This window comes from Bison bison, unplaced genomic scaffold, assembly GCF_000754665.1.
Source record: "Bison bison bison isolate TAMUID 2011002044 unplaced genomic scaffold, Bison_UMD1.0 scf7180017864254, whole genome shotgun sequence".
NCBI lineage: Eukaryota > Metazoa > Chordata > Mammalia > Artiodactyla > Bovidae > Bison > Bison bison.
The window spans coordinates 550,980-559,550 of NW_011494826.1; positions in this window are offsets into that span (position 1 = coordinate 550,980).

The following is an 8,571-nucleotide window of genomic DNA, read 5'->3' on the forward strand; positions in this document are numbered from 1 at the left end:
TTTCCTCCTGCCCCCAATCCCTCCCAGCATCAGAGTCTTTTCCAATGAGACAACTCTTCGCATGAGGTGGCCAAAGTACTGGAGTTTCAGCTTTAGCATCATTCCTTCCAAAGAAATCCCAGGGCTGATCTCCTTCAGAATGGACTGGTTGGAACTCCTTGCAGTCCAAGGGACTCTCAAGAGTCTTCTCCAACACCACAGTTCAAAAGCATCAATTCTTCAGTGCTCAGCTTTCTTCACAGTCCAACTCTCACATCCATACATGACCACAGGAAAAACCATAGCCTTGACTAGACGGACCTTTGTTGGCAAAGTAATGTCTCTGCTTTTCAATATGCTCTCTAGTTTGGTAGTAACTTTCCTTCAAAAGAGTAAGCGTCTTTTAATTTCATAGCTACAGTCACAATCTGCAGTCATTTTGGAGCCCCAAAAAAGAAAGTCTGACACTGTTTCCACTGTTTCCCCATCTATTTGCCATGAAGTGATGGGACCAGATGCCATGATCTTCGTTTTCTGAATGTTGAGCTTTAAGCCAAGTTCTTCACTCTCCACTTTCACTTTCATTAAGAGGCTTTTTAGTTCCTCTTCATTTTCTGCCATAAGGGTGGTGTCATCTGCATATCTGAGGTCATTGATATTTCTCGCAACAATCTTGTTCCAGCCTGTGTATCTTCCAGCCCAGCATTTCTCATGATGTACTCTGCATATAAGTTAAATAAGCAGGGTGACAATATACAGCCTTGACGGACTCCTCTTCCTATTTAGAACCAGTCTGTTGTTCCATGTCCAGTTCTAACTGTTGCTTCCTGACCTGCATACAAATTTCTCAAGAGGCAGATCAGGTGGTCTGGTATTCCCATCTCTTTCAGAATTTTCCACAGTTTATTGTGATCCACATAGTCAAAGGCTTTGGCATAGTCAATAAAGCAGAAATAGATGTTTTTCTGGAACTCTCTTGCTTTTTCCATGATCCAGCGGATGTTGGCAATTTGATCTGAAATATAATACTAGAGAAAGAGTACAGATTAGTAGTTGCCATGGTTTAGGGATACGGAAAGGGCAGTAGTTGTGGCTAAAAGAGTAGTAAAAGAGAGTTCCATGGTGATAGAACATTCGGTTGATTGTAGTAGTGGTTGCATAAAGCTACATATGAGATATTAATAAAAATTGTGTGACTCTATACAGACATGGGAGAAGGCAATGGCACCCCACTCCAGTACTCCCGCCTGGAAAATCCCATGGATGGAGGAGCCTGGTGGGCTGCAGTCCATGGGGTGGCTGAGGGTCGGACACGACCTGAGCGACTTCACTTTCACTTTTCACTTTCCTGCCTTGGAGAAGGAAATGGCAACCCACTCCAGTGTTCTTGCTTGGAGAATCCCAGGGACGGGGGAGCCTGGTGGGCTGCCGTCTATGGGGTCACACAGAGTCGGACACGACTGAAGTGACTTAGCAGCAGCAGCATACAGACACAGACATGAGTATATGTTATACCTGTGAGACCTGAATAAGACTGGTGGATATTACTGAAGAATACATTGTTTTTGTACATTTTGTACTCTTTGTACATTTTAGGACATCTTTCTTTCGTTCTACAATTAGTGATTGAATTATAGATTAATTGAATAAGCATTTTAAAATTTAAGATTTACTAATGATTATATTGATTATCATTCTCGAAGCTATTGTGTTACAAATAGTTTAAATTATGAGATAAGTAGATAATGTAATCTAAAAGATCATTTGCCTTGAAAAGCTAGAAGGCCCGAAGATGTAATAGGTTGATTTTGATTTAAGTAGTCATGGAGCCTATTTTGCAAAGAGAAAAATAATATGAATAATCAAAGTTATAGGAGTTTCAAAAAAATATTTCTGAAAGGTGAGTTAGAAAATGTAATTCAACCAAATGGAAACCCTAAACCTCTATGATAGCCAAGTTAAGACTGTGTTTTGACACCTAGCTCTGGGATAATAAATGTATTAAATGCTTTGTATATTAAACATGAAAAAAATAATTACAAATAATTGGAAAAGTAATTACTAATAGTTGGAAAAAAGAAAACAAAATAAACATTTAAAAATCTAATTGATAACTTTTATCTGTTTTTAACTTCTATTTTATATTGAAATATAGATGATTTACAATATTGTGTTAGTTTCAGGCATATACCAAAGTTATTCAGTTACACATATAATTAGTGAAAATGAAGCCACTCAGTCATGTCTGAGTCTTTGCAACCTCATGGACTGTACCCTACCAGGCTCCTCCATCTATGGGATTTTCCAGACAAGAGTACTGGAGTGGGTTGTCATTTCCTTCTCCAAGGGATCTTCCCAACCCAGGGATCGAACCTGGGTTTCCCTCATTGCAGGCAGCCACTTTACCATCTGAGCCGCCAGGGAAGCCCACATATAAACATACGCATACAAATACAGCTATTCTTTTCAGATTCTTTTCCCATTTTTGTTATTATTGAATGTTGAATAGAGTTCCCTGCGCTATACAGTAGGTACTTGTTGATTATCTATTTTATATATTATATCCCAAACCCCTAATTTAATCCCTTCGCACTCACCTTTCCTCTTTGGTAACCATAAGTTTGTTTTCGAAGTCTGAGTCTGTTTCTGTTTTGTAAGTAATTTCGTTTGTATCACATTTTTTAGAATTCACATATAAGAGATATCATATGATATTTGTCTTTTTATATTTGACTTACTCCATTTAGCATGATAATCTCTAGATCCATCCATGGTGCTACCAATGGCATTACTTTATTCTTTTTTATGACTGTCTAATATTCCATTGTAGGTCTGTACCACAACTTCTTTATCCATTCATCTGTCAATTGATATTTAAGTCATATCCATATATTGGCTATTGTAAACACTGCTGCAATGAACATTGGTGGTTTAGTTGCTAAGTTGTGTCCAACTCTTGCAACTCCATGGACTGTAACCCTCCCGGCTCCTCTGTCCATTGGGGTTTTCCATGAACATGAGCATGAATATTAGGGGCATGAATCCTTTTGATTTATGGTTTTCTCCTGATATATGCCTGGGAGTGGTATTGCTGAATCATATGATAGCTCTACTTTTAGTTTTTTAAGGAATTTCTATACTGTTTTCCATAGTGGCTATGGCAATTTACATTCCCACCAACAGTGTACTAGGGTTTCCTTTTCTCCACATCCTCTCCAGGATTTATTCTTTGTAGAATTTTTTTTAATTTTAATCTTTTATTGAAGTTGAGTTGCTGTATAACGCTTCAGATGTGCAGCACAATGTTTCAGTTATATATTCTTTTTAAGATTCCTTTTCATTATAATTTACTACAAGATATTGACTATATTGTGGTTGGTAGACTTCTTGACAATGGCTATTCTGACTAATGTGAGGTGATACTTCATTGTAGTTTTTATTTACATACCTCTAATAGTTAGCCATGTAGCTCAAATTTTCATGTTCTTCATGGCCATCTGCATATGCATATCTTCTTTGGAGAAATGTCTATTTAGATCTGCCCCCTCTTTTTTTTTTTAAAGAGAGTTCCATAAACTGTTTGCAAATTTTGGAAATTAATCTCATTTTGGAAATGGTTGTGTCATTTGTGGGTTTTCTCCCATTCTGTGGGTTGTCTTTTGATTTTTTTATGGTTTTCTTTGCTTTGCAAAAGGCTTTAAGTTTAATTAGGTCCCATTAGCTTATTTTTGTTTTTATTTTCACTATTCTAGGAGGTGGATCAAAAAATATATTGCTGCAATTTATGTCAGAATGTATTCTATGTTTTCCTCTAAGAGTTTTATGGTATCCATTTAGGTCTATTAATCCATTTTGAGTTTATTTTTGTGAATAATGTTAGGGAATGTTCTACCTTCATTCTTTTACATGTAGTTATCCAGTTTTCCCAGCACCATTTACTGAAGAGACTGTTTTTTCTTCATTGTATATTCTTGTCTCTGTCAAACATCATTTGGCTTTAGATACATGGGTTTATTTCTGGGCTCTCTATTTCATTCCTTTGATCCATATATCTGTTTTTGTGCTAATACCACTTGGGATTGTAACTTTGTAGTATTGTCTGAAGTTTGGAAGTTATGTCTCCAGTTTCTTTGTCTTCAGAATTGCTTTGTCAGCTCTTGTCCTTTTATGATTCCATATAAATTTAAGATAATTTGTTCTAGATATGTAAAAAATGTTTTGGTAATTTGATAGAGATTACATTAAATCTGTAGATGGCTTTGAGAAGTATATTCATTTTAACAATACTAATTCTTCCAATCCCAAGAACATGGGATGGGGTATCTTTTTATTTCTTTGAGTGATCTTCAGTTTTCCTTTATCAATGTTTTATAGTTATCAACAGATAAGTCTTTCACACCCTCAGTCAGGTTTATTTGTAATATTTTAGTTTTTGATGTTATTTTTAAAGGAATTGATCTTTTTCTTTCCCTTTCTATTTCATTGAAAGTGGAAAGAAATGTAACAAATTCTGTGATTTATTCTTATATTCTGAAATTTTGCTGAATTCATTTATGAGTTTTGTGTTAAGTCTTAAGGTTTTCTATAAGTATCGTGTGTCGTGTCATGTTATCGCTCAGTCGTGTCTGACTCTTTGTGACCCCATGGACTGTAGCCTACGAGGCTCCTACGTCCATGGGATTTTCGAGGCAAGAGTACTGGAGTGGGTTGCCATTTCCTTCTCCAGGGAATCTTCCCGACCCAGGGATCAAACCTGGGTCTCCTGCATTGCCGGCAGACGCTTCACCCTCTAAGCTACCAGGGAAGCCATTTGCATATAATAACAATTTTACCTCTTCTTTTCCATTTTGGATACTTTCATTGTTTCTACTTTTGTCATTGGTATGGCTATGACTTCTGATACAATGTTGAATAAAAGTAGTGAGAATGGGCATCTTTGTTGTGTTTTAGATTTTAGCAGCAAGACTTTCAGCTTTTCACCATTAAGAATTATGTTGGCCTTGGGTTTGTCATAAATAGCTTTTATTATTTTTATGTAGGTTCCCTATAGACCCACTTTGGTGACAGTTTTTGCCTTTTATCAAATGTTTTTTGTGCATTCATTGAGATAATCATGTGGTTTTCAACTTTTCTTTTTTGATGTAGTGTATCACATTGATTTTGTGTACATTAAATCATCCTTGTGACCCCAGCACACATATAACTTGATTATGGTGTATGATCTTTTGTATGTATTTTTGTATTCTGTTTTCTAATACTTGGCTGAGATTTTTTGCATCTATATTCATCAAAGATATTGGCCTTCAATTTTCTTTTTTGGTATTGTCTTTGTCTGGTTTTGTTATCAGGATGACAGTGGCTTCATAGAATAACTTTGAGCATGTTCCCTCCTCTTCAATCTTTTGAAAGAGTTAAGGATCAGTATAAGTTCTCTGTATGTTTGGTAGATTTCCCCAGGTGAAGCCATTTGTCCTGGTCTTTTTTTGCAGGAAATTTTAAAATTACAGATTCTATTTCACTGCTAGTAATCAGTCTGTTCAAATTATGTATTTCTTCTTGATTTAGTTTTTGTGGGCTGTATGTTTCTAGAAATATGTCCATTTCTTCTATGATGTCTAATTTGTTAGCATAGAATTGTAATAGAATTCTATTATTTTTTGTTTATCTCTGGAGTATTGGTTATTATTTCACCTTTTTTATTTCTTATTTTGTTTATTTGGGTTCTGTCTCTTTTCTTCTTGGTTAGCCTGGACAGAGGTTTGTTGATTTTGTTTACCTTTTTGAAAAACCAGCTCTTAGTTTTATTATTTTAAAAAAAATTTTAAATCTCTATTACCTCCCTGATCTTTATTAGTTCCTTCCTTCTGCTGAATTTAGGTATTGTTTGTTCTTTTTCTAATACTTTTAGGTTAGGTTATTTATTTGAGATTTTTCTTGTTTTTTAAAGGAAGGTCTGTATTCTTCTCTTTTAAGAAACTTTTTTTGCTGCATCCCATAGATTTTGTATGGTTGTGCTTTCAACCGTCATTTGTTTCAAGGTATTTTTAAATTTTATCTTTGATTTCATTATTGAACTGTTGATTTTTTCAGTAGTGTATTGTTTAGTCTCCTAGTTTTTTTTTTTTTTTTTCTAGTTTATCTTTCTGTGGTTGATTTCTAGTTTCATGCTATTGTGGTCAGAAAAGATGTTTCACATAATTTCTGTCCTCTTAAATTTGTTGAGGCTTGTTTTATATCTTAGTATATTATCATTCCTAGGGAATGTTCTATGTGTACTTGAAAAGAATTATGCATGTTTTGATGTAATGTTCTGAAAATATCAATTGTCCTACTGTTTTATTATCATTTAGAATTATCAATGCCTTAATGATTTTCTGACTAGAAGGTCTCTGCATTGATGTGAGTGGGCTGTTAATTTTCCTAATCTTATTGTAATCCTGTCAATTTCTCCTTTATGACTGTTCACTTTTTTATGTATTTAGGCATTCCTATATTCAGCACATATTTTTTTAATTTAATTTTTGCTATTTATTGATTTTCCTCCCATATCATGAATATGGGTGCATACATGATAACAAGTAAAATAACCTCATCTTGTATTGATCCTTTTATCATTATATAGTGTCCTTATAAAGTATCCTTCTCTATCTTTCTTTATGGCTTTGCTTAAAGTCTATTTTGTCTGATTTGAATACTGATACCCCTGTTTTTTTGTCAATTTTATTTTCATGAAACATCTTTTTCCATCCCTTCACTTTCAATCTCTGTGTGGCCTTAGCCCTAAAATGGGTCTCTTGTGGCAGAATATTGTAGGCTTCTGTTTTCTATACAATCTGCCACTCTATATCTTTTAATCAGAGCCTTTCATCTATTGTTATTTAAGGTAATTATTGATAGATATGTATTTACTGCCATTTTAAACCTTGTTTTTCAGTTGATGTTGTGTTTCTCCTTTGTTCCTTTCTTTTTCTTTTCTTTTTTAATTTAAATTTATTTATTTTGATTGGAGGCTAATTACCTTACAATATTGTATTGGTTTTGCCATGCATCAACATGAATCCGCCATGGGTGTACACGTGCTCCCCATCCTGAACCCCCCTCCCACCTGCCTCCTCATACCATCCCTCTGGGTCATCCCAGTGCACCAGCCCCAAGCTTCCTGTATCCTGCATCGAACCTAGACTGGTGATTCGTTTCTTACATGATATTATACATGTTTTAATGCCATTCTCCCAAATCATCCCCCCCTCCCTCTCCCACAGAGTCCAAAAGACTGTTCTATACATCTGTGTCTCTTTTGCTGTCTCACATACAGGGTTGTCGTCACCATCTTTCTAAATTCCATATATATGCGTTAGTATACTGTATTGGTGTTTTTCTTTCTGGCTTACTTCACTCTGTATAATAGGCTCCAGTTTCATCCACCTCATTAGAACTGAAGATCATTCAAAGAAATGGAAAGATATCCCATGTTCTTGGATTGGAAGAATTAGTATTGTAGCCACTGTCATTGGACCCACCCCAGTCATGGGAGCACTACTAATCCACTCAGATGTCCTACAGGAACTGAGTTTACAAAACCACCTGTAGTGTGTAAATCCAGAGATCACACAGCCTTTAGGGCACTCAAATTTCAGCCCTGTATCTGAAGTCATGCATCCCATGGATATCAGCTTGGATTTCAGCCTTGCCTTTACATGTTGGCAGCCTGCCAGTGCTTGCAAGCTCCCAGAGTTCATAGACGTGGCACTGCACCCTTTGTGAGCACTTTGAGAATGAGGCTGCTATAGCAGGCTCCACCCCTCCCTTTGGGCATGCACATTAACATTGGGACTTCAGTGGTGGACCGGGGCTCCTTCCTGTACACACCTCCAGTTTTGACTTGGATTGGACCACACTTTAGCCACTGCTGCTGTCTCTGCACAGATAACCCCAGTCTTCTCCTGGGTCTGTCTTCTGAAGTTGGAGTTTAGCACTCAGTCCCTGAGCACACCAGCAGTCATGCATCTTGGATTGGGGAGCACAGGGTGGTGGCAGGGATCACAGGGTGATGACACAGAACCCCTGTGCTGGTTTCTCTGTTTCACCTGCTGTGCTCACCTCTGAGCCTCTGAAGCTTCCTTTCTGTCTTGGCTGATCTCCCCACTGGTGAAGGAGCTTCTCAAGGTGAGGGGGAACATTTCCTCTTCATAGCTCCCTCTCAAGGGACAAGTCCTGTCCTGATTCCTGTTTTTGCTTTCATCCTATCTGGTCACATGGTGATCTTTCTCACATTTTTTGTCTTTTGAGATCCTCCTCCAGCATTCAGTAGGTATTTTGTGAGAATTATTCCACATGTAGATGTATTCTTGATGTATTTGTGTGATGAGGTGAGCTCCACATCCTTCTATTCCCCAATCTTGATCTGGCCTCCCAAGCTTTTAAATACACTTTATCAGATCAGATCAGATCAGATCAGTCGCTCAGTCGTGTCTGACTCTGTGACCCCATGAATCGCAGCACGCCAGGCCTCCCTGTCCATCACCAACTCCCAGAGTTCACTCAGACTCATGTCTGTCGAGTCAGTGATGCCATCCAGCCATCTCATCCTCT